At 43.7% G+C, this 24,952-nt stretch overlaps 1 protein-coding gene and 1 pseudogene across 1 annotated transcript in view; one reads left to right on the forward strand and one right to left on the reverse strand.

Annotated features, from left to right (window-relative positions):
- LOC126259215 (probable cytochrome P450 12a5, mitochondrial) overlaps positions 1–24,952 on the reverse strand; it is a 219,296-nt gene that overhangs the window by 36,187 nt on the left and 158,157 nt on the right. The window lies entirely within an intron of this gene.
- On the forward strand, positions 407–524 carry LOC126261306 (5S ribosomal RNA; annotated as a pseudogene).

Below are 24,952 nucleotides of genomic sequence, written 5' to 3' on the forward strand. Positions count from 1 at the left end.
GAATGATCCACACTCAACAGAATGAAAAGTTACACAGTTCACATAAATACACAAATAAACAAAATAAAGGTAATTCACTGAATTATAGACCGGTATCATTGTTATTTATTTTTAGTAGGATTTCTGAACATATACTGTGTTCCAACATTACAAAATACTGTCTAAAAGACACACACACACATACAAAAAGAAAAAAAAAGACACACCACGAAGGGTTTATGCAAATAGATTACAAACTGTTGCTCATATAAATATTGACGGAAAATGCAAAATTGTGAACTTTGGCGGCCGATGGGTGAATGCGTAACGCTACAGCGCCGTTTAACCGTTTATCTGGAAAGGATAGGGACATGTGGAGACCAGGACATAAAGTATTTGCGAATATTCTTCCGTGTACTCAGATGGATGCAACGGCCTTGCCGCAGTGGATACACCGGTTCCTGTGAGATCACCGAAGTTAAGCGCTGTCGGGCGTGGCTGGAACTTGGATGGGTGACCATCCGTGCCGCCATGCGCTGTTGCCATTTTTCGGGGTGCACTCAGCCTCGTGATGCCAACTGAGGAGCTACTCGACCGAATAGTAGCGGCTCCGGTCAAAGAAAACCATCATAACGACCGGGAGAGCGGTGTGCTGACCACACGCCCCTCCTATCTGCATCCTCAACTGAGGATGACACGGCGGTCGGATGGTCCCGATGAGCCAGGTGTGGCCTGAAGACGGAGTGCACGCATGCATGAACGCAGATGGATAGTCACTATGCCTCGTAGACAGGTGGGTGAACAATATACGTGGATGTCAGCATTTAAACTTAAAGAAGCTGGGTTGGAGTAATCGGCGAATAGCTCGACATTTGAATAGGAGCGATGCCACGACCCGACACTGTTGGCAGAAATGAGTGAACCATGGCCGAACACAGCGTTAAGAAGGAAGCGGTCGATCTACAGCAACACAAAACGTGAAGACTGATCAATCGTCTGAGAGACACTCAGAGTCCTGGATTCATTATTATCATCGATTCGGCATGCAACTGCTGCTTCAGTAACACCAGCGGCTCCTTGGAAGAGGGCTGATCTCACGGCGCCCCTAGTGGAAACTACCGTGACCTCTGTACGCCATAAAACCCCTTTGCAGTGCTCTCAATCACATTCGTCCTGGAATCTCATTGACTGGAGTAGAATTGTCTTCGGTGACGAATCCCACTTCGAAATGATACCCTATAACCAGCAAAAAGGTGTCTGGAGACACCCCGGACAGCAGTGGGATACGAACTTGACTGTCGCGCGCCATACAATCCAAGGACTGAGGATCTAGGATGCCCACTCATTTCATACTAGGACCCCTTCAGTTTTCATCCGTAGCATGGTCCTCCAACTAGCACGGGATTCCGACAATATAATGCGCCAATTGGACAATATTTGGCACGATATCCCTCGGGAGTATATCCAACAATTCTATAAATCAGTGCAAGGCGGAGACTGCTTGCGTAAGGGCCAAAAGTAGAACAATGGGTTATTAAGTTGATTAACTTGTGAAGCTCTTTTTCTTGAAGAAATCATCCAATTTTTCCGAAACTGTAATCATTTGTTTATCTGTACATTACATCAAATCTATTGGTTTCCTTTGTATCTGAGTAATTCCTTCGTGGTGCGTAATCTATTTTTTTATTTTGTCTTATACCGTACCTTGAAGAAGGCGATCGAATGGCAAAGAACCAGCGCAGATTAGGGCAATATATTTCCTGTTTAATGTCTTTATTCACACAAATTAATGAGTGCTACCGAAAGGGGATCTCAAGTTGATTCCATAAGTTTAGATTCCCAGACAAATTTTGACACTCTTCCTCTCTAGTGGCCTCTGGTAAAATTGCAGGCCTACGGAATATCGCCCAGCTGTGCGAATGGATTCGTGAATTCCTGTTAGAGAGGCCACAGCTCGTTCTGACTGACGGGAGGTCGTCTAGTAATAAACGATATTTGGGGTTCTTCAGTGGAGCATTACCGGCCATTTGCTATTAACAATCTACATAAACGGTTTAGGAGAAATTCTCTACAGGTCTCTTACTCTGCCTGCAATTGATGCCATTATTTATCGTCTTGTAAAGTCATGAGAAGATCAAAACGAATTGCAAAGTTACTTAGAGAAGATAGCTGCATAGTGCGAAGAGTAGCTATTGCTCCTAAACAATGAAAAAGTTGAATGTTTCTACGTGAGTACCACACTTAAATAATTCCGGTACATTTCAGTAACACGATAAATAATACAGTTTTAAAGGTCGTAGATTCAAATAAATATCTAGGGATTACCATTACGAGTAACTTCCTTTGTTTCCATAACATAAAAGATGTGGTATGAGGCGTTTTACTGGCAGATCACTTAGAAGCTGCAGCAAATCTTTTAAGCATACTGCTTACATTACACTTGTTCGTCCTCTGCTAAAATATAGTTCGGTATAGTATACTTCCGAGATAGGATTATCGGAGAACATCGAAAACGTCCAAAGAAGAACACCACGTTTTGTATTATTGTGAGATAGGGTAGAGAGTTTTGACGGTCGGCGGAATGGGAATGGGGTTGCAAATTCTTAAATCTCGGACAAGCCCACAATTGCGACGGTCGGCGGAATGGGAATGTCGAACTCGGAGATGATCTACCCTTTCTGCCGCCAGACACGTGTGCTTAACACCTGTTAAAGTGCATGAAGAAAATGCTCTTCTGGCTGCTGACCGACAAGTACAAATGTTAACCAGGGTGTACTGCAAGAGGCTGAAGTGGAATGACGAATCGAAGGCGCGTGTTAAGTGTCTTCAAATGCAGAAGCCTTTACTTATAACTTAATAAAGTTCACTGGTGGTATCTACCAAACAGTTACGTGCCGTTTTATTTGTTGCTCTGGCCCCAAAAGCGATACTCAACATGCCACAAATTTTAATTGAAGTTCTTGAATGCTGAAGAATATCGATTGAAATTTAGCAAATTGATCAGTTCGCTAAAACAGAACCTAATCCTGATGGTTTAAAGTTCACTTGACATTAGTGCGAATTCATAAGTGTCGGATGAATCAAAATATTCAAAGTCCAGACTGGTTTAAACACAGTTAAAATCCAGTGGCACTGCTTTAGAATCAGTCACCTAAATGTGGTGAAAATAAGAGTCCGACCTGACCGACCTGACTATCAGAAATTCCGTTGGCATCCCGAAACACAGTTTAGAATCATCAAAAATAAAAGAGTCCGACAGTAGCGTTTCGGCGGCTAAGTGTGGCGACACTCGAATGGAAAAAGCTACGATTTTTTCAGCAAAGTGCCGTTAGCTTACAAAAACAATCACCAAATACACAACGCGCGAAAGACACAAGTCACTACTGTGTTCCTCATTGAAAATATCCCTAGTCCGGATCATATTCCGTTTGCACTCACACGGGAAATTCGGCTAAGTTCAACACTTCTAGAATCGAAGAAACTGTCACCAAAGCGTCGCGTCGAGCAACAAAGGTCCGGCGTCGTCAAAGGCGCACAGAACTCTGACCTGGAGCTTTGTGTCAGCTCCGCTTAAATACTTCCGATATGAAATTCCCCAAGCTACGTCACGTGACTGCTTTCCATTGACCACCACTTCTTTGCATAGCCTTTTACAAAGAAGAGCAATCTTAATTCTGTTCGTACCATTACATGCGCACTCAAAATTTCATCAAAACACATACATTACACAAATTTGTAGCTGCAATATTTAGCTCAGAATTGTTTTAATGCTTTACAATTGTCTTTACAGAGTGTGAAAAGAGTTTTGTACATTTGTGCCACTAAATAACATTACAGTTCTTTATAAGACGCCACTTTCCATATGAATTTGAAGCGCTCTTTCTGATGCACTAATCAGGATTTGTGTATATACATAGGCTAAACAAATTTGGGCAAAACTATGCAAAAATTATTAATAAACAAAGACAACATATCATAATAATAACAAATATCATGAACTAACCGTGTTGAAGTGTGTTTAGCGACACACGATGTCATACACTGCCTTGCTATTTGTGTACCTGTCTTGTACTATTTGTTTCAATTAATTATTGCCAACAAATGAATAAAATTGGCGTTTTACGAGTCAAATATTAATGTTGCAAATTATACAAGTATGTCAGTTGTTGAGTTTAGGTGAGAATTTTCAAATGAGCACTTGCTCTACTCTGTACCTGCACTAGTTCAAAAGTTTTAAACTATTTAGTAACTTACACTTGTTGCAGATTTGTTTATTTAACATCTTTTGATGTAAAATTCATATAAACCGTATCAGTGTCTCTGCTGATTCGTCTCAACTCCACTTTCATTTACCGTACTGTACTTTGTCGTACTAATTTACGTTTGCGTGTAATCAACACAAACATGGATAAAGCGTGGTCTTGAGGCCGTGTGCTGGAACGGGGTAAACCCTCATGACGTCACGTAACCGACAGCCGCTTACAAGGGAACTTCCCCATCGCAGCCCCCTCAGGTTTAGTTATAAGTTGGCACAGTGGATAGGCCTTGAAAAACTGAACGCAGATCAATCGAGAAAACAAGAAGAAGTTGTGTGGAACTATGAAAAAAATAAAATATAAAAACTGAGAAGTCCATGCGCAAGATAGGCAACATCAAGGATAGTGTGAACTAAGGAGCGCTGTGGTCCCGTGGTTAGCGTGAGCAGCTGCGGGACGAGAGGTTCTTGGTTCAAGTCTTCCCTCGAGTAAACAGTTTACTTTCTTTACTTTCGCAAAGTTATGATCTGTCCGTTCGTTCATTGGCGTCTCTGTTCACCGTAATAAGTTTAGTGTCTGTGTTTTGCGACCGCACCGCAAAACCGTGCGATTGTTATTGAAGTCGCGAGCTATATTTGCTGGATATATATTGCCCACGGAATACATCTTACGTATTTAATGCACTCTCGTCCAAAGTAGCGAACAGTCAACTGCCAGCCAGGGAGCCTGTTAGCAGGAATACTCTCTCTTACGTGCGCTGTAATCGACTGACGTCGTGTGTTTCGATGTTTGTTTAGGTGTAGCGTCCCCATACTATGGCGCAGTTACCCCGCATCGGACGGACGGACGGACAGATAATAATTGTCCGAAAATAAAAAATTAAACTTTTCACTTGAGGGAATATTTGAACCAAGGACCTCTCATTCCGCAGCTACTCACGCTAACCACGGGACCACAGCGCTTCTGAGCTCACGTTATCCTTGATGTTGCCTGTCTTGCGGATGGACTATTCAGTTTGTATATTTTGCTTATTTTTTTCATAGTTCTGCACAACTTCTTCCTGTTTTCTCGATTGATCTGTGTTCAGTTTTTCAAGGCCTATCCACTGTGCCAACTTATAACTAAATCTTAGGGGGGTGCGATTGGGAGGTTCCCTTGTTAGAACTGACATGTCCACGGGGAGCGATCTGCCGCTGACCAATCGCTCGCCGCCGTCTCCCCAGCCGGCCTCAACGGACGGCCGTGCGTCCGCCCTGCAACTGCGACCCGCGGTCAAACTTTTCTTTCCAAATAACAACAAATGACTCTCGTGTCACAGTGATATTCGAGCTGGAGTGGCAATCATAGAAACACAGGCGTTTTTTATTGCCGCTCGCTTGGAATCATTTTGGTATTCATTTTTACATGTGCTGATGGAATGATACAGAACTAGTATAGAAGTGTTTTTATGAGCCCTGTGTCAAACAGGCATTACTGCAGAGCAGTCATATATATGTTGATCTGTTCCATACCGTAATAGATCGAATACGTAAGCCGACTGAAGAATGTGTGAGCACGGAGGCTTCCGTGGTGACGTTGTTGGATAAATGTTTAACGGTTTTCATGTAGCGTCAGATTTGAATATGCAGGATTCCAACGACTTCCTCTGTCGTCACTGTCATTATTTAAGTCATACTACACTGAAGAGCCAAAGAAACTGGTAGACCTGCCTAATATCGTGTAGGTCCCCCGCGAGCACGCAGAATTGCCACAACACGACGTGGCATGGACTCGACTAACATCTGAACTAGTGCTGGAAGGAAAGGACACCATGAATCCTGCAGGGCTGTCCTTAAATCTGTAAGAGTACGAGGGGGGTGGAGATGTCTTTTGAACAGCACGTTGCAAGGCATCCGAGACATGCTCAATAATGTTCATGCCTGGGGAGTTTGGTGGCCAGCGGACGTGTTCAAACTCAGAAGAGTGTTCCTGGAGTCACTACGTAGCAATTCTGGAAGTGTGGGGTGTCGCATTGTTCTGTTGGAATTGCCCAAGTACGTCGGAACGCTCAATGGACATGAATGGATGCAGGTAATCACACAGGATGCTTACGTACGTGTCACCTGTCAGAGTCGTATCAGGGGTCCCATATCACTCCAACTGCACACACCCCACACCATTACAGAACCTCCACCAGATTGAACATTCCCCTGCTGATAAGCAGGGTCCATGGACTCATGAGGTTGTCTCCAGACCCGTACACGTTCATCCGGTCGCTACAATTTGAAACGAGACTTGTCTGACCAGCCAACATGTTTCCAGTCATAAACAGTCAAATGAGGGTGTTGACGGGCCCAGGCGAGGCGTAAAGTTTTGTGACTTGCAGTCATCAAGGGTACACCAGTTGGCCTTCTGCTCCGAAAGCCGGTATCGATGATGTTTCGTTGAATGTTTTGCACGCTGACACTTGTTGGTGGCCCGGCATTGAAATCTGTAGCAATTATCGAAGGGGTGGCAACTCTGTAACGTTGAACGAGTGTCTGCAGTCGTCATTGGTACCGTTCTTGCAGGAACTTTTTCCATCCTCAGCGATGTCGGAGATCTGAAGTTTTACCGGGTTCTTGATATTCACGGTACACTAATGAAACGGTCGTACGGGAAAATCCCCAGTTCATAGCTACCTCGGAGATGCTGTGTCCTATCGCTCGTGCGCCGACTATAACACCACGTTTAAACTGATTTAAATCTCGATAACCTACCATTGTAGCAGCAGTAACCGGTCTGACGACTGCGACAGACACTTGTTCTCTTAGATAGGCGTTACCGACCGCAGCGCCGTATTCTGCGTGTTTACACATCTCTGTATTTGAATCCGCCTGTCTTTACCAGTTTCTTTGGTACTTCAGTGTAGTAGTCTGTGTGGTACTTTCACATGACGCAGGCAGGTGAATTGTGTCATAGCGACGTCAAGAAGACACGTAATTTCCATATGTTACCATAGATTATTTCAATGTATATGATGTAGGAAACTTACGACCTATGCACTTACCTCCGATGGTTGATATCCCAGCCGACTTTTGTACAGTTTGTCGTGACCGGGTATCATGGACCGCTGATGAATGGCAGCACATTGTGTTCAGCGATGAATTCCGGTTTTTCGATACATCTGCATGGTTGCTCAATGCCTGGCAGAGGGTGACACCGGGTGACCATCGTTGGTGAGAATGACGATCGCCTGGAGACAGATTCCATTCTTCCCATGTTTTGCAGCTGCAAGGCGATGTTACTTCTGGCGTCATCGTGTGAGGCACCATCGTGTTTGACTTCACAGTACAGCGGGTAGTGATTGAGAGTAATCTGGTGTCACCACGGTACATCACGGACATCCTGCTTCACCATATGTTACCTCTTACGTGAATGTATCGCGGCGCCAGTTTGCTACAAGACATATAGTACGTGTCACCATGAACTATCTGCGTGCAGTTGAGGTACTCCCGTGACGAGCAAGATCCCGAAATATGTCTCCGACAGTTCACGTGTGGGACCCACTTGGACGTCAGGTCCATCCCAGTGCCAGTATCTTGTACATCAAGCACCACTTACAACAATTGTGAGTCAGTGCCTCATGGCACCGTTCCCAATCGATTTGGTGCATGGATCCAGGCCAGGGCTGATGCATCGTCATAGTGATAAGCGGGCTCGTTCTTCGTAAATTTGACTACCTTTTTTAATTACTGTAATAATTTCACATATCCTCTTATACAATGAAATTTCATTTCGTTTCGTCCTCCGCTTCGGATTGCTTCACACTTTTATTACGCGCCACGTGGTCTGGGGCGTCCTTTCACGGTTTTCGCGGTTCCTCCCGTTGGATATTAGAGTCCTTGCTCGGGCATGGGCGTACGTGTTGTCTGTAGCGTAAGTTAGTTTGCGTTAGATTAAGCAGTGTGTAATCTTAGGGACCGAGTACCTCAGCAGTTTGGTCCCATAGGATCTTACCACAAATTTCCAATTTTTGTCACGCTGTGTAGATGTAGAAGCATTCAGACTTCTCTTTATAGCGAAAATAATGTGCATATCAGACGCCGACAATACCAGCTTTAGAGATGCCGGAATTGAAAGGAAACTAGATGTTCCATTTATTTCATGTCTAAACCTACTTATACTCTCTGCAAGCCACTGGGTGTTGTGAGCTGCAGGACGCTTTGTTCCAATATTGTTATCTTCCTGCACTACCCCAGGGCCATTGTACGAGGGCGATTCTGTAAATTTACATAGAATGTTTTCTCTATAATAATGGAATTTATCCTCCGAAGTTTCTCAATTAATTCACCCGAGCATATGAATGTGCCTTATGTCTCTCCGGTCGTTTGCTTGTATAGTTCACGGGGGTCGCCGTGGATTATCAATTTCACCTTCTTTCACTTCAAACCAGAAGGAGAAGTAACTGTTGCCCTGCTGTCTTAGCCCCAAGACTCCTTTTCCTCAGTTGCGATGCCTGCGTCAGCCTGAAGAGTTACTTAGAAAACCAGCTACTACTGAATGATATTGAACTTACCTTCTTTGCAATACGTATTAAGTTGCTGCATAAATTCCTAGCATCTCTCTTTCGAAAGTTGGTAATCCTGTTGCTATGGATTTATTTATCGACTGTAATTTCTTATTTATCATTCACTGTTGAGCCGTGGTAAAATTTGCTGTTTTGAAGAGCGCGCCGCAGCGCGTAGTGTGAAGCAGTCGCCCTCCGTTTCTGGCGGTGGCGCCGCTGTGGCAATCGCAGCTTTGGTGTCTCCCTCTGGTGGGAAAGGGGAAAGGTTGCCTGTTCACGTGCATTTAAGGGGCGCTATGAGCTCGAGAGTGGGGTCAGTCGCGGTCAGTCTGAGTCGGTGCAGTCTGGAGGAGTCTAGTCAGTTGGTCAGGCGGAGTGAGTCTGGGTCAGTCACTCGTCACCGGTTGCTGGTCTGTCTCTCGTTCGTATTTGTGCAGCAGTCAGTGTCTGTTTGTCATCCTGAGAGCTAGAATGTGTTACGCTGCCAGTCTGCTCGAGTTTGTTCAGGCAATGGTCATGGGCGGTTGGATCGATCGGTTCGTCGGTCGGTCGCGCACAGGGACACAAGATGACTTGTCCGTCTTGAGCATCGGCGCATGTGAGGGCGCTACGGCACTCCAGTGGACCGCGCCGTATAGCAAGGGGAATGGCTCCGCGGCCGACACGAGAGCAACAGGAGTCAACCCACGACATCGGTCTGGCCGGCGCGAGCTGCGACGCCGTGAGAAGTGAGATCGGCGCGCGTCCGTTGAAGCGGCTGCTCGTTTGTCTCTCGTCCGCATTTGGTTAGGCAGTTAGTGTCTGTCGATCTGCCATACGTTAACAACTGACTCTGTCCTGCTTGTCGGATTCGGTGTTAAAGAATTTATTGCTTAAAGGCCGAATTCATGAAATATGTTTTTATCTTGCCTATCATCTTGCGGGGTGGTATATGTGTGATGTAGAGCATGTTGATACATTTTAGGTAAAACTGCATTTCATGAATTTTATTTAAATGGTCATTTTAGTATATAAAGTTGCCACCCTTCCACCGTAAGAGTTCTTTTAAAAACAAGTTGCACTTTCGGTGGCAAATAATTTTTAATGTGAGTATTTTGTACCATCTCCATCCCTCTTAAAGGGTGCATAGTTCACGTGTTTGTGTGAGTTGTTAAAATTTTTAGTGTAAAACAATCTGGTGTGTTGCAGATTTGCACCACTGTAGTCTTTCAGAGGTTGTTGTGAGCGGTTGTGACTACGACCGTGTTAAAAGGGAGCGGCAAGGTTCTCAGCCCGAAAGCTCATACTATAAAAAAAATTGTTATTTCTGCCTCTGAATAAATTATAACTTGATATTTACTGGGTGCTTTCTCATTATAATTTTAAATCTGTTTAAAAAAAGGGGGTTTTAGGAATAAAATTTCCATTTATTAAAAAAAATTTTTAATTTGTTTCATCAGTTACCAATTGGCAACTACTTCCACGCTCACATAGTGTGATTAAATGTGTTAATGTCCTTGATGAATCGCTAGTAAATAAAGTAAAATTTTTAAGAAAAGATTTTGAATGTAAATCCACGGTTCAACTGTTGCTATTAGAGTTTACATATGGTCAGCTTGTCATTTGGAGATAGGTAGTGGAAGGGTGGACCCTAGAAAATGGAACCCCAAGTGGAGAAATCCGAACGTTTCCGACATATGCTTCTGTTTGAGTTCAATAAAGAGGTGACAGCAGCGGACCCAACCAGAAACATTTACGCTGTGTACGGGGATAGGGCCATGAACAGAGGGGCCATGAACAGAGCACGGCAGGTCCACAAAGTCCCATGTCTTTGTACTCGAGAACTGGCAAATGTGATGAACTGCAACCATCCCACCCTCTTACGACATTTCCGTACAATGGGGAAGGTTCAAAAATCAGGTGTGTGGGTACTGCATGCCCTAAGGTAAACTCACAAACAAAAGAACAGCGGGTTGCCTTGTGTGCGTCTCTGCTTGCTCGTCATCAACTGGGTCGTGAACAGCACCAACCAGTCACGAGAAATGGTCATTGTGCTAACGTAAGGAAAACAAAGGAATTGTTGATCCCAAAAAAAGCAGCAACTTCACATGCAATGACCTGCGCGCATTCACAAAAGACAATATTACCTCTCTGGAAGAACAGCGGCGGTGTGGTGCACTACGAATTGCTTCCCAGAGGAATAATCACCACTACATACAGTTATCGTTAACAACCAAGACGTCTTGCAGCCGCAGTCCATGAAAAGTGACCAAGAAGACTACGTGAAGTGGTGCTAATCCACGATAACGCCCGCTCGCATTCTGCTACACTGACAAAGAGCACTACACCGGAGTTGGGTAGGGAAGTCATTTCGCACTCATCTTATTCCCCAGATCTTGCGCCTTCAGATTTGCTCCCTTTCCGCTCTCTATCTAACAACCTTCAGGACACTTCCTTTCTGGATGACAATGCGGTCCGAACATGGTTCGACGACGTGACTTCTACATTCGCGTAATTGAAAAGTTATCCCAGCGTTGGAAAACAGTTGAAAATAGTGAAGGAGAACATATTATTGATGATTAAAGGCTCAGTTATCTATATGTGTTGGGTTGATTAAACTTATGAAGAAAACACTACGAACTTAGGTACCACCGCAAGATTCTCGTATTAAATTCCCATTACTACGTATACATTGCACTCAACAGGTGCTTACAACTCACGCTAAACAGCATTAGCAGTTACGTCACAGCTGTCAAATGACGACCGACTTCACTTCCTAGAGACATCTGAAGCACTGTCTCCAAACTCCTGATGGTTCCATGGACCGGAGCATATCTCCCAAGCGAAACATCAGCAGCATGGAGGAATCGCTCGCTGCATAAAATGTGCAACGCACCGTCAATATCGCTGTCCGCCACCCCAGCACGCTATACACGAACAGATAATACCAAAAATTTCACGCATAGAAGGCGTGTCGGAAACATATAATGAACTAACAAAAAAATTCTTTTTTTTTTTTTTTTTTTTTTTAATCGTGAATATCATTCGTTGGATTCAAATATCAAGGTATATCATACAGCTTTAATTCAAACCTGTCTGTTACACCTCAGACCTCCGTTACAGTTTCGCATGGATTTTACTGACCAGTCAAGAACCAATCTGCGCGTCTCTGTATTCATGTCTGTTTCCACTCATGTTCAGTTTATAAGGTTTCTAGTGTATTGCATGCGAATTATTTTACAGATATCCCGCACTTAGTTAGATTCCATCAACCAAAACTGTCTTCCTTTCAGCTAATTTTACATTTTCGTCTAATTTTGTACCATTAACTTGCTGTGCTGAATTCGGCACGCTTTCATCCAGCGAATGGCACATCTATCAAGACGTTCGTATCACAATTATAGATGGACGAAGCTGTACCTTGCCGAGCGTCTTTTGGAAATCAAGGAAGACAGAATCCATCTGTTAAGCTGTACGTACCATTTGCAAGATGTTGTGTGTGAATACAGGAAACTGCCAATACTTTCATCTCAGAGCAGCAGTTGCAACCTACTTCCTCGATTATTTGCAGCATGTGTTCAATCTCTGTCTTCATAAACAGTTCTTAAACTCTTCAGCTCCCTCTAGTACCATTCGAGTTATTCACTGGTGCCTTAACACATCTCCTGTCATCCTGTTATTTCTTCTTACCAGTGTTTCCTGTATATTCCTTTCTTCACCAATTATGCGGAGAGCCTCCGCATTCCTTACGTTATCAGTCCAACTAATTTTGAGCATTCTTCTGTAGCACCACATCTCATATCTTCTGTTCCGGCTTCCCACAGTCCATGTCTCACTACCATACAACGCTGTGCTGCAAATGAACATACTTCGAAATTCCTTCCTCAAATTAAGGCCTATGTTTAAGAGTAGTAGACTTCTCTTGACCAGGAATGTCCTTTTTGCCAGTACTAGTCAGCTTTTCAGGTCCCCCCTGCTCCATCCGTCACACATTATCTTGCTGCCTTGCTAGCAGAATTCCTCAACTTTGTCTACTTTGTGATCACCAAATATGATGCAAAGTTTCTAGTTTTTCTAATTTCAGGTACTTCTCATTTCTGTCGTCTTTCTTCGGTTTACACTCGATCCATATCCTCCTGTACTCATTAGACTGTTCATTCCATTCAACAGATCCTGTAACTTTTCTTCACTTTTGTACAATGTCATCAGCGAATCTTAACACTGATATCCTTTTAAATCCACTTTTAAACGTTGTTTTATTTCCCTTATTCCTTCTTCGACGTACAGATTAAACAGTAGGGATGAAATACATCCCTGTCTTATACACTTTTTAATCCGTGCACTTCGTTCTTGGTCGTCTACTCTTATGAGTCCCTCTTGGCTCTTCTACATATCCTACACTAGTGGCCATTAAAATTGCTACACCAAGAAGAAATGCAGATGATAAACGAGTATTTATTCGACAAATATATTATACTAGAATTGACATGTTATTACATTTTCACGCAGTTTGGGTGCATAGATCCTTAGAAATCAGTACCCAGAACAACCGCCTCTGGCTGTAATAACGGCCTTGATACGCCTGGGCATTGAGTCAATCAGAGCTTGGATGGCGGGTACAGGTACAGCTGCCCATGCAGCTTCCACACGATACCACAGTTCATCAAGAGTAGTGACTGGCGTATTGTGACGAGCCAGTTGCTCGGCCACCATTGACCAGACGTTTTCAATTGGTGAGAGATCTGGAGAATGTGCTGGCCAGGGCAGCAATCGAACATTTTCTGTATCCAGAAAGGCCTGTACAGGACCTGCAACATGCGGTCGTGCATTATCCTGCTGGAATGTACGATTTCGCAGGGATCGAATGAAGGCTAGAGCCACGGGTCATAACACATCCGAAATGTAACGTCCTCCGTTCAAAGTGACGTCAATGCAAACAAGAAGTGTCCGAGACGTGTAACCAGTGGCACCCCATACCATCACGCCTGGTGATACGCCAGTATGGCGATGACGAATACACGCTTCCAATGTTCGTTCACCGCTATGTCGCCAAATATGGATGCGACCATCATGATGCTGTAAACCGAACCTGCATTCATCCGAATAAATGACGTTTTGCCATTCGTGCAACCAGGTTCGTCGTTGAGTACACCATCGCAGGCGCTCCTGACTGTGATGCAGCGTCAAGGGTGGCCGCAGCCATGGTCTCCGAGCTGATAGTCAATGCTGCTGCAAACGTCGTCGAACTATATGCGTGCAGATGGTTGTTGTCTTGCAAACGTCCCCATCTGTTGACTCAGGGATCGAGACGTGGCTGCACGATCCGCAACAGTCATGCGGATAAGATGCCTGTCATCTCGGCTCCTAGTGATACGAGACCGTTGGGATCCAGCACGGCGTTCCGTATTACCCTCCTGAACCCACTGATTCCATATTCTGCTAACAGTCATTGGATCTTGACCAACGCGAAAAGCAATGTCGTGATACGATAAACCGCAATCGCGATAGGCTACAGTCCGACCTTTATGAAAGCCGGAAACGTGATGATACGCATTTCTCCTCCTTACACGAGGCATCACAACAACGTTTCACCAGGCAACGCCGGTCAACTGCTGTTTGTGTATGAGAAATCGGTTGGAAACTTTCCTCATGTAAGCACGTTGTAGGTGTCGCCACCGGCGCCAACCTTGTGTGAATGCTCTGAAAAGGTAATCATTTGAATATCACAGCATCTTCTTCCTGTCGGGTTAATTTTCGCGCCTCTAGCACGTCATCTTCGTGGCGTAGCAATTTTAATGGCCAGTAGTGTATATTACCCATCTCTCACTATAGCTTACCCATATTTTCCTCAGATTTTCCAACATCTTGTACCATTTTACATAGTCGAATGCTTTTCCCATGTTGACAAGTCCTGTGAACGTTTGATTTTTCTTCAGTGGTGCTTTCATTATCAACCGCACCACCAGAACTGCTTCTCTCATATCTTTACCTTTCCTAAAGCCGAGTTGACTGTCATCTAAGAGACCGTCAATTCATAGCGTGTAGGCTATGAATTAGCCCGGAAGTTTTAATTACTGAAGACCGTCAATTGTCTTTTCCATTCTTCTGCATATTATTCATGTCAGAAATATGGATGCATTACCTGTTTAGCTCAATGTGCGATAATTCTCCCTATTATCGGCTGTTGCTAATTTAGGAATTTTGTGGATGACGTTTTTCTGAAAATCTCATGGTGCATCGCCAGTCTCATACGTTCTACACACCAAAGTGAATAATCGTTTTGTTGCCACTTCCCATGGTGATTTTAGAAATGCCTATGGAATGTTATCCATCCCTTCTACGTTATCTGATTTTAGGCCATCCACAGCTCTTCTAAATGCTGATTCTCCTACTGGATCCCATCTCTCTTCCCTATCGACCGCTGTTTCTTCTTCTATCTCGTCAGATCTATCAGATAAGTCCTCCCCCTAACAGAGACATCTCAGTGTACTACTTCCACCTATTCTTTCTCACCTTTATATTTACAAGTGGAATTCCCATTGATTTCTTAACCTTACAGCCCTTGGTTTTAATTACGCCGAAGGTTGTTTTGATTTTTCTATATGATGAGTCAGTCCTTCCCACAAACATTTCTTTTTCGAACTCTCCATATTTTTCACGTTGCTTTTCCGCCTTATCTTCCCTTCACTTCCTATTTATTTCATTCCTGAGTGACTTGTGTTTCTGTATTCCTGAATTTCCCTCATCATTTTTGAACTTCCTTCTTTCGTCGATTAACAAATTTGTTCTATTCAAAAAAATGGCTCTGAGCACTATGGGACTCAACTGCTGAGGTAATTAGTCCCCTAGAACTTAGAACTACTTAAACCTAACTAACCTAAGGACATCACACACATCCATGCCCGAGGCAGGATTCGAACCTGCGACCGTAGCGGTCTCGCGGTTCCAGACTGTAGCGCCAGAACCGCTCGGCCACCAGCGGCCGGCTTTGTTCTATTACCAATGGTTTCTTCACAGTTACCTTCCTTTACCTACCTTTTTTCTCTCCCACTGCTGAGACTGCCTTCTTTAGGTACGTCTTTTTCTCTTATATTGAAATGCCTTATAAGATATTCACTATCGCAGTGTCTGTAACCGCAGAGAACTTCAAGCGCGTCGGTTCTTCGTGACTAGTCTGATTCCCACTGTATCTGTATTGGGCCTCAGAAATTCCCTTTTCAGAATGTCTACCATCGCTACCACGTTTAGATTTCTGACCTTCCGCGGCCCGTCTCCTAGAACGTTATCCTTTTGTTCCTTACTCAGCCTTTTTCTCAAGGTCACCTCCCCCTTGGCAGACTCCTGGAATATTTTGCCAACCCAGAGATCATCACGACACTTCTTTTAATTACAGACCAAAAGTCGTGTGGATACACACTGTGAGTCTTTAATGCAGTGGTTTCCATTGCGTCTTGCTTCCTCAGGCCGTTGATCATTACTTATTCTTCCACCTTAAAAGGGCAGTTTCCCACCCCGAGGACAAGAGAGTTCCCTGAAACCTTACCCGCTCCTCCACCCTTTTTGACAAAAAAATGGCTCTGAGCACTATGGGACTCAACTTCTGAGGTCATTAGTCCCCTAGAACTTAGAACTAGTTAAACCTAACTAATCTAAGGACATCACAAACATCCATGCCCGAGGCAGGATTCGAACCTGCGACCGTAGCGGTCTTGCGGTTCCAGACTGCAGCGCCTTTAACCGCACGGCCACTTCGGCCGGCCCTTTTTGACAAAGCCACTGGCTGAATGAGGGTGACGTCATTTGACGGAAGTCTTCGGCCGCCATTGCTGATGATTTTTATTCAGAATTTAAGCGGTGGCGGGGTTCGAAGCCAGGACCGAGGTCCTTTTGATATCTGATCAACGACTCTAAAAGAAGTAGCATTGCCCAATTATTGCATGAAAAAGAAAAGAAAACACGAAGGAAGACTTTGAAACACGCATAAGCGGCGTCGACACACCATGGTCGCCGCTGCCCCATCTTCATGGCATATGTTCTCGTAATGTGTAGGTACCGTGGTTTGTTAAATCTCCTACGTGTGAATGTGTCTAATTTATCTCGTGCCCTGCACGATCTAGCTATGGGGTGGATCGTGGAAGATGCTCCAAAGAAAGTTTGAAAAGTATTGACGTTACTTTGGGTTCCCCCCAATAGCACCATGACGATCGTTTAAATAGTTCCTAAAATCCATGAGTCCTATATCACCACCTCCAAACAAATAATGTATCATGTGGCCTCTGATACTCACGACAATGTTAGTTTTCCTCCTCGGATGATAAACAGCGTTGGCGTAAAGGAGAGTGTGTAAATCGACGTAATCGGCGACGTGTGTAAAAAGAGAGCAAAAATTTGACATACAAAATACTATATCCCTTTCGCCGGCCCACAATATAGCCTCTGTTCGTCTGCATCCTGAACGTTGCAGTTTACACATAAGGCGAATCGGCAAAATGGATGTTATGGAGGTAGCTATAAGCCCTGCTCCAGATAGAACGTCCCAAAGTAGGAAAATGGCACCGTTGTTTCTTTAAGCGCTACCGGAGGGGTCAATGGGAGACGGTACCAGAGCCTGCATCAGTAAGCCCGTGAGGCTGGTCGGGCGTCTTCGCCAATGCTTGAGCTGCATAATAGCGTATAGAGACACTGCTCGATCATGAACATTGACAAGGCCAAGTCCGCCGCATTCCTTAGGAAGATTGAGGGACTCAACCTTAAATATCATTCCAGCGTTGACAAATGAAACGAATGCCACCATGAGGCACCGAGCTATGTGTTAAGGCATCAGTAGCGTTTGCGCTACATGCGGAATTCGTGGTGCCAGATAGACATTAATAAATTCGGTTCGTTGATGAAGGTCCAAACCGCGGAGACGATGATTCACAAGTCCAGCACGGAAATTTTGCAAAATGCTTCGATAATTAATGGTCGTCGTGAGTAAGATGTTTTCCGCGAAGTCGATACAAAGACATCGGATCTTGTTGCACAGCCTGAGTGCTTGTTAAGTGTCATCCGAGTGGCAGTATTCAAGGCCACCAATTTATGTACATTTATACGGCTCACCAAAGCTTCGCCACAAGTGGCTAACTAATCCATAGTTCTGCAGGCATCATGTTCGTCAGATCATCTGCATAAGCCGTGTACCTAAAAACGGTGCCACCAGGAGATATTCCCATGAGACGGCGTAGCAGACCGCACAACCAAGATTATAATGCTAAAGCGTACAATATTATCGATAAGTGTCATTCCTGTCTAACAGAACGGCGAATTTGCAAGGTGTTCAACAGTCTATGGTTGACAAACACTTTAGATGAAGCACCACGTAGAAGACGGAGCACTATGTCGGCGTAAGCGCCCCGGTAATGCATGTTCTAAAGAACAGCAGTCAAGCACATTTGATTGATGCGATCAAATGATTGACTAAAGTCTATCGCAGACAGGGCTCCCGGTACACGACGCACCTTTGCGAGAGCAATCAAATCTCTGAAGCGGCACAGGGCGGCGTGGGCATTATGCGTCCCACTCATCGGTACCTGATCCATTGGTACGACACGAGGAGTCGTATGTTTAATGTGACAACACGTTCCACGAAGGCAACCGTAAGTTGCACCTCCGGCGTCATGAGCTCTTGACATGTAGTAGTCCAGTAGGGCACCAACAGCCCCTAGAACGTCCCGTAAAACTTCAGGTGTAACCCATCCGATTCAGGTATCTTATTGGCTGCCCCACTTGCTATGGCATCCAAAAATTCTTCTTCCGTCACCCGTTCTACCAGTTCCTGTTAGATTTCCAGAGTTCCGTGACGCGCGTCAAGCCAGCCACAGCAACAATCTTCTCTAGATTAATCTCCGTGTACAGGTGAGAATAATGAGTAAAGCACGCACTGATTACGTAGCTTTGCGTGACATGAGGGATGCCATTTTCTGTCGTCACCTCATGGATGAAAGCCCTGCGCTTCGTTCCTTGACTATATGGGACATGGCGTTCGTTGGCGATCCCGACCGTTAGACGTCTACGAATGATGGTCCTTTCCAAGTGTTGACTTGTCCATGTCACAATCTTCGCTTTGTTCTATTGACAGTCATCTGGCGGTCTGATGATGGGGGCATAACAGAATGCTCCCTGAGGATAGCGTAGTAGAACTTTGCAGTGCTGAGTCACGTCGCAGCTACCCCACTAAAAGTCTTCAAGGTGCATCGAAGCCTCGGCTTGAGACAGTCCAACCACCGTTACGAATGTGGTCAGTGGATGGTGCTGGCAGCAACTCCGTTGCCATGACCGCGTCACTGAGAGAGTGTGAAGTATATATCCTGTCAATTCTGCTACACAAATGTTCCGCGAAGTGCGTGAAATCCGGTGTACCGTCCCAGGTGTCTATCAAACTGAGCTCGCGAATGACAGTGCTGAGTGCTGGACATGGTGAATGGCCTTTAGTCCTTGGGAGATTGCATACAATTATAATGGTCCCTGCATTCACACCTTGTGACTTTTATCTGTGAGGTTACGAAAAACACCGCGTTCTTATTCCCCCCTCCCTACGCTTGACATTCTTGAAAGTTTGCGACTGTTTTGATATATGTAGTGTAACACTTGGTGCTCTCGTTGAATGCATAAACATTGGAACTTTTATCTTTCCAGTAAGGCTGGAATTGTGTTTCTATCGTTTGTAGTTTGGAAGCGACAACTGTCTGAAACCAGTTCCTTCTTTTTGAACAGCCTTTTACTTTCAGTTTCAGCACGTATGAGGACATAAGACGCTAGGGGTACATTTAACGCACAGTCTGCTATTTCATATGGTGAGTCCCACCTGAATTGTTGTGGTATCTGAAACAATACAGGGAACAGTCCATGTTGTGACGTTCCAGAATGAATACAGAGGCGTCACAGAATTAAAGTGTCGCATTACCGAACCTAAAGATTTATTTGGAGATAGATTACCCCATTTTCTGTTGGATTATGTTCATTGTGCCGAGTATTAAAACGTATGTAAATTCCATCATAATGTTGCAAGGTTTGCTAGAGCGAAAGGAAAAGAATGTAAAGGGGAGTACGCTCGTAGACACTAGAGAGAAGAACAGCTGAACACAGAAATATCTAAGGGAGAGGATGTGTAGTTCAGTGAAGCTAGCTGCAACGAGGGCTACATGACAGATTTTTCGTTTCAGTACTCCTTTGTTGACGCTGTTCTTTTGCTTCTCTACAGTCCTTTTACAAGAAGGAACAGTCGTAGTGCGGTTGATTTTGATTTGCTTTCTAGTTGTTAGCTAACTGTTGTAGGGAAGATTTTCGCTTGGCGTAAGACTGCATTGAGGCTACCTTTTTATCTGTGCAGCTCAGATCTCTGTTATGATCGGATTTAGCTTATAGTTATCCAGTGTGATTAGAAAAAAAATTATTACACATAGAAGTAAAATATAATGCGAATTCTGAGTAATATGTTGAATAAATGATCATTAGCCGGTCTATAAGGGAAGTGTGCATTGGACTAAGTGAAAAGAACGTTAAATGCGAAGAAAAATTTTGAACGGTAACTGTACCGATTGTTTTTCGAAAAGGTATTAATCCACGAGCAGTGCCGTATCTAGTAAGAACGTAGCTGTTGTACCGTGGCGGTATTTTAATTCTGGGCTTAGAAATGTAGCTGAAGTGAGATGGATGATACTGAAAATATTTCGGATAATTCGAAACGTAGGTAGCACTACCAGTGAGAGGTACGACAGTTTTTGAAACTCTGTGTAACAGGAACAGCATATTTTCAACTTAAAACCGTACTGGCTTGATTTTCTGTCGTGAAACCGTAGTACAACTGCATAACGAATCAGGACTTGAATGTTATTCACCAACTGTTGAAAATGTGTGATCTATTTACTGCAACATTTTTCGTGACTTCAGTATCTCATTATCAAGCTATGTGAGACAAGAAAAGTCATTATGTTGGATTAGCATACATACTGACAACCATTTAAATCTTGTGAATCTCTTACATACTTTAATGTCGATATGGCTTTACGCTCTATCAAAAATATAAAGCTCATCAGCAAACAAGCATCGTCAAACATATAAAACGCTGTGTTGAACATCTCTTGTTGACAGATAACACTCTCACAAAGTACGGTTGTTTACTGAGGGCAATTGTGCTCGATTACTAAAGATTGTATTGCTACATAACTTATAAATCCCAGTCCCCAACAATGCTACCGTCTACAACGTCTTGAACATTTATGTGTCAAGTCCTAGAAAATCCTAAAACCCAAAACTACACCTGTGTTGCAATGTCAGCATCCATGCAGAATAGTCAACAGGAAATATTGACACTTAACGACCACTAAGTAGACCAGGTTGGTGACTGCTTCTAAACGAGGACATCGCAAAAATGAGCCCAGAGATGTCCCTGGGATCCTTCTATCTTTTCATTTAACGTGTTGACGCATTCCTTTCTTAAAGCGCAAGACATCGCTATTTACTCAGCATGTGACAGCAACCACCCTTTTCCTTCAAAATTCAATAACTTCACGCTGTCTGTGACGCTTCCCAACAAATGGTGTTCCGTTTTTAGGTGCTTTGCCACCGCCGTTAAATCTTTACGTTACGCTCTTTAAACCTTACCGTAAAGTTTCTTTCCGTTTGGCCCATACACCTCGTCGTTTACAAGCTCCCATTTTCTCCAACCAGTTCTCAACAGTACCAGTCATATTCTTCAGCCTCTGCTCCGGTATGTTGTCCGTCCTGAAAGTAATTTTAACCAGTTCGTTGTTGAATACTCTCGCCAGTTTATATGAGGTAATTCCCCAATATGATCTATATTTGAAACTTCCTGGCAGGTTAAAACTGTGTGCCGGGCCGAGACTCGAACTCGGGACTTATGCCTTTTGCGGGCAAGTGCTCGCGGGCAAGTCCCGAGTTCGAGTCTCGGTCCGGCACACAGTTTTAATCCGCCAGGAAGTTTCATATCAGCGCACACTCCGCTGCAGAGTTAAAATCTCATTCTGGATTATCTATATTTCTTTGGATTTATCTCATTTTTTGGTTTGTATATGCTACTGCTATATCAACCCTATCTATTAAATCAGTGTCAAAACCATTTCCTGCCGCTATTTGTCTATGCATTTTCATTTCTTCATTCTTGTTGTTAGTGCTTACCGGAATGGTATTCTATATTATGTTTACGGAGGTGACACGATATTGGCCACAGCAAGCACTTTTCCTGAGAACATGTACAAAGGAGACACTCTGGATTTCAAAGTTTATGTTGTTGTCAAATCCACAGTTTAAGGAGAAAGGGTCTTGGTTGTCGCGCGTTGTCAGAAGCAGGCGTGTGGAGGCCTAGTTTCGGAATGCTATTGCTGTAACCTGTAGTTTATCAAAGAAGGTAATATCCAGCCGCGTGCGCTAATTGCAGAAAGTACGAGGTCGCGTTTTGGAACATTTTCAGTTTTGTGAATTTTCTTAACTTGCATTGATTAATAATAACGATGCCGTTGTCTCATTACCTCGTAAATGCATGAACTAAGGGAAGGAATACATCACTCTTTACCTCTTTTCATCTTTAAATAATGAATGTAAATTTTGTTTGAAGAGTGAATTGTACTGATGTTTGAAGTTTGGCCGAAACTATTAACCTCAAGAGCTTTATGTTTCGCATTCACATTACAGTAACAATGACCAGTAATGCAGTCTTGTTCAAACCTTTTTAATTTCGATGATTAAAACACTAACCTGAAGCGCAATTAGTTTTTTTAAATTATTCGACATTAAGCCTCCGCATCCCAATTTCTATTCAAATGTTTTAAGAGAAAACTATTTTGGGCTCTCATTACAGATCGCGAGATCCGACTACTAACTGCATGTTAAGCTTGCGCAGTATATTGTATTGCACCTGACAAGGTTATTGTGGTATCACCGCCAGACACCACACTTGCTATGTGGTAGCCTTTAAATCGGCCGCGGTCCGTTAGTATACGTCGGACCCGCGTGTCGCCACTATCAGTGATTGCAGACCGAGCGCCGCCACACGGCAGGTCTAGTCTAGAGAGACTCCCTAGCACTCGCCCCAATTGTACAGCCGATTTTGCTAGCGATGGTTCACTGTCTACATACGCTCTCATTTGCAGAGACGACAGTTTAGCATAGCCTTCCCTACGTCATTTGCTACGACCTAGCAAGGCGCCATATTCAGTTACTATAATTACTTCAAGAACGTATTCTGAACAGATAATATTGTGAATCATGTACCGTCAAGAGCGATGTTCATCATTAATGGATTAAAGTTAAGTATCAAACTAATTACGTCCGCTTTCTGAATTCTCATTCCTTATCATGTTGCAGACCTCACATCAGTATAGTTCTTCCCTCCTCTCGCCAGCCTGCGGAGCTAAAACGCGTGCATTTCGGCCTCCACTCGTAACACGGTGTTGGCTCTTCTGTTAATACAAAAGTTATTTTAAACGATGGCAAAGCAGCTTGATTTGTATCAGACCAACAGTTGCAAGGCATAGCTGTTCATCCTTTGTTGCAGAGGTAAGTCAACGTGATTATTAGCGCCAGAACTGAATGGTGTTTGAGCACTTAGGGAACAGTGGTTATCCATACAGGTTACTTTCACATTGTGAAGTTGTTTAGCATAATGACTGTGTAATTGCTTTTAACTGGAAATATAAGCACTGAGATCACGTATAAAGTTTACTGAGCAATATAGTTATTGCACGTAACAGGTTAGATGTGTTTTGTTCATGAGGATTGCATGTAATGTTCGTAATAGTGCACATAAGTTCGTTAAACGCAAAGCTTCATAAGCAGCGTAAGTAATAGTTTCATACATCAACAAGAGAGCATAAAGTTGCACTACATACACAGTCAGATTAAAGTCTAAATATTTTATTAAGATGTCAAAGTAATAAACTTCATCCAAAGAAATGCACTTCGACACTTACAAACCTGAAAAGGTACATCTGAGTGCCAGCATAGAAAACCTACACATTGGAAAACTTACAACAGAACCTCCGAACGTGGGTTTCTTGTATACTCGTTATCTCATACTTTGTTATTCTTCTACTCTATCCTCAAATAAATACAAAAACGCTTGTTGCTCATGCTCCACCGTAAATACTATATTCTTATGCATCTTGCCAATAAAGACAGCGTTTTATTAACAGTACACAAGATGCAATAGGTCCACTACAGAGACTGCCGTCTACACTATGCTTTTCCGTCCTCTGCTAGAGTATTGCTGTGGGGTACGGGATCCTTACCAGATAGGATTAACAGATTACACTGAAAAAGCCCAAAAAACGGCAGCTCGTTTTATATTTTTGTGAAACATCAAAGGGAGTGCCACGGATATGATAAGAGAGTTGGGGTGGCGATCACTAAAACAAAGGTGTTTCTCGTTGCGACAAGAACTTCTCACAAAATGTCAGTCATCAACTTTCTCCTCTGAATGTAGGATATATTTCATTGACAGCAACTACTTACACAGGTTTGATCACCATACTGAAAGAAAACGATCTGAGGTCATACAAACAGATTCTACAACTACATCTACATATATACTCCGCTAGCCACCAAGCGGTGTGTGGAGGGCACAATTCGCGCCAGCCATATCCCCCCCCCCCCCCCGCCCCCCGCTCCCTCTGTTCCACTCAAGGATCGCACGGGGCAAAAACTACTGCCTGTACGCCTCAGTGCGAGCTCTAATTTCTCTTATCTTTGAATGGTGATCTTTGCGCGATTTGAAAGTTGGCGGTAATAATATATGCTCTGCATCCTCGGTGAAGATCGGATTTCGGAATTTAGTGAGCAACTCCTTCCGTTTAACGCGTCGTTTATCTGCAAGTGTGTCCCATTTCAAACTTTCTATGAGATTTGTATCGCTGTCGCGATGGCTAAATGTACCAGTCACGAATCTTGCCGCTCTTCTTTGGACCTTCTCAATCTCTTGAATCAGACACAACTGATAAGGGTCCCATACAGACGAACAATACTCTAAGACTGGACGAACTAACGAATTGTAAGCAATTTTCATTGTCGAAGGAGTGCACCGCTTCAGGATTCTACCAATAAACCGCAATCTAGAGTTCACCTTGCCCGTTATTTGTGTAATCTGATCATTGCATTTGAGATCATCTCGAATAGTCGAACCCAGGTACTTGACGAATGTTACCGCTTCCAAAGACTA

Source organism: Schistocerca nitens, chromosome 5, assembly GCF_023898315.1.
Source record: "Schistocerca nitens isolate TAMUIC-IGC-003100 chromosome 5, iqSchNite1.1, whole genome shotgun sequence".
Taxonomy (NCBI): Eukaryota; Metazoa; Arthropoda; class Insecta; order Orthoptera; family Acrididae; genus Schistocerca; species Schistocerca nitens.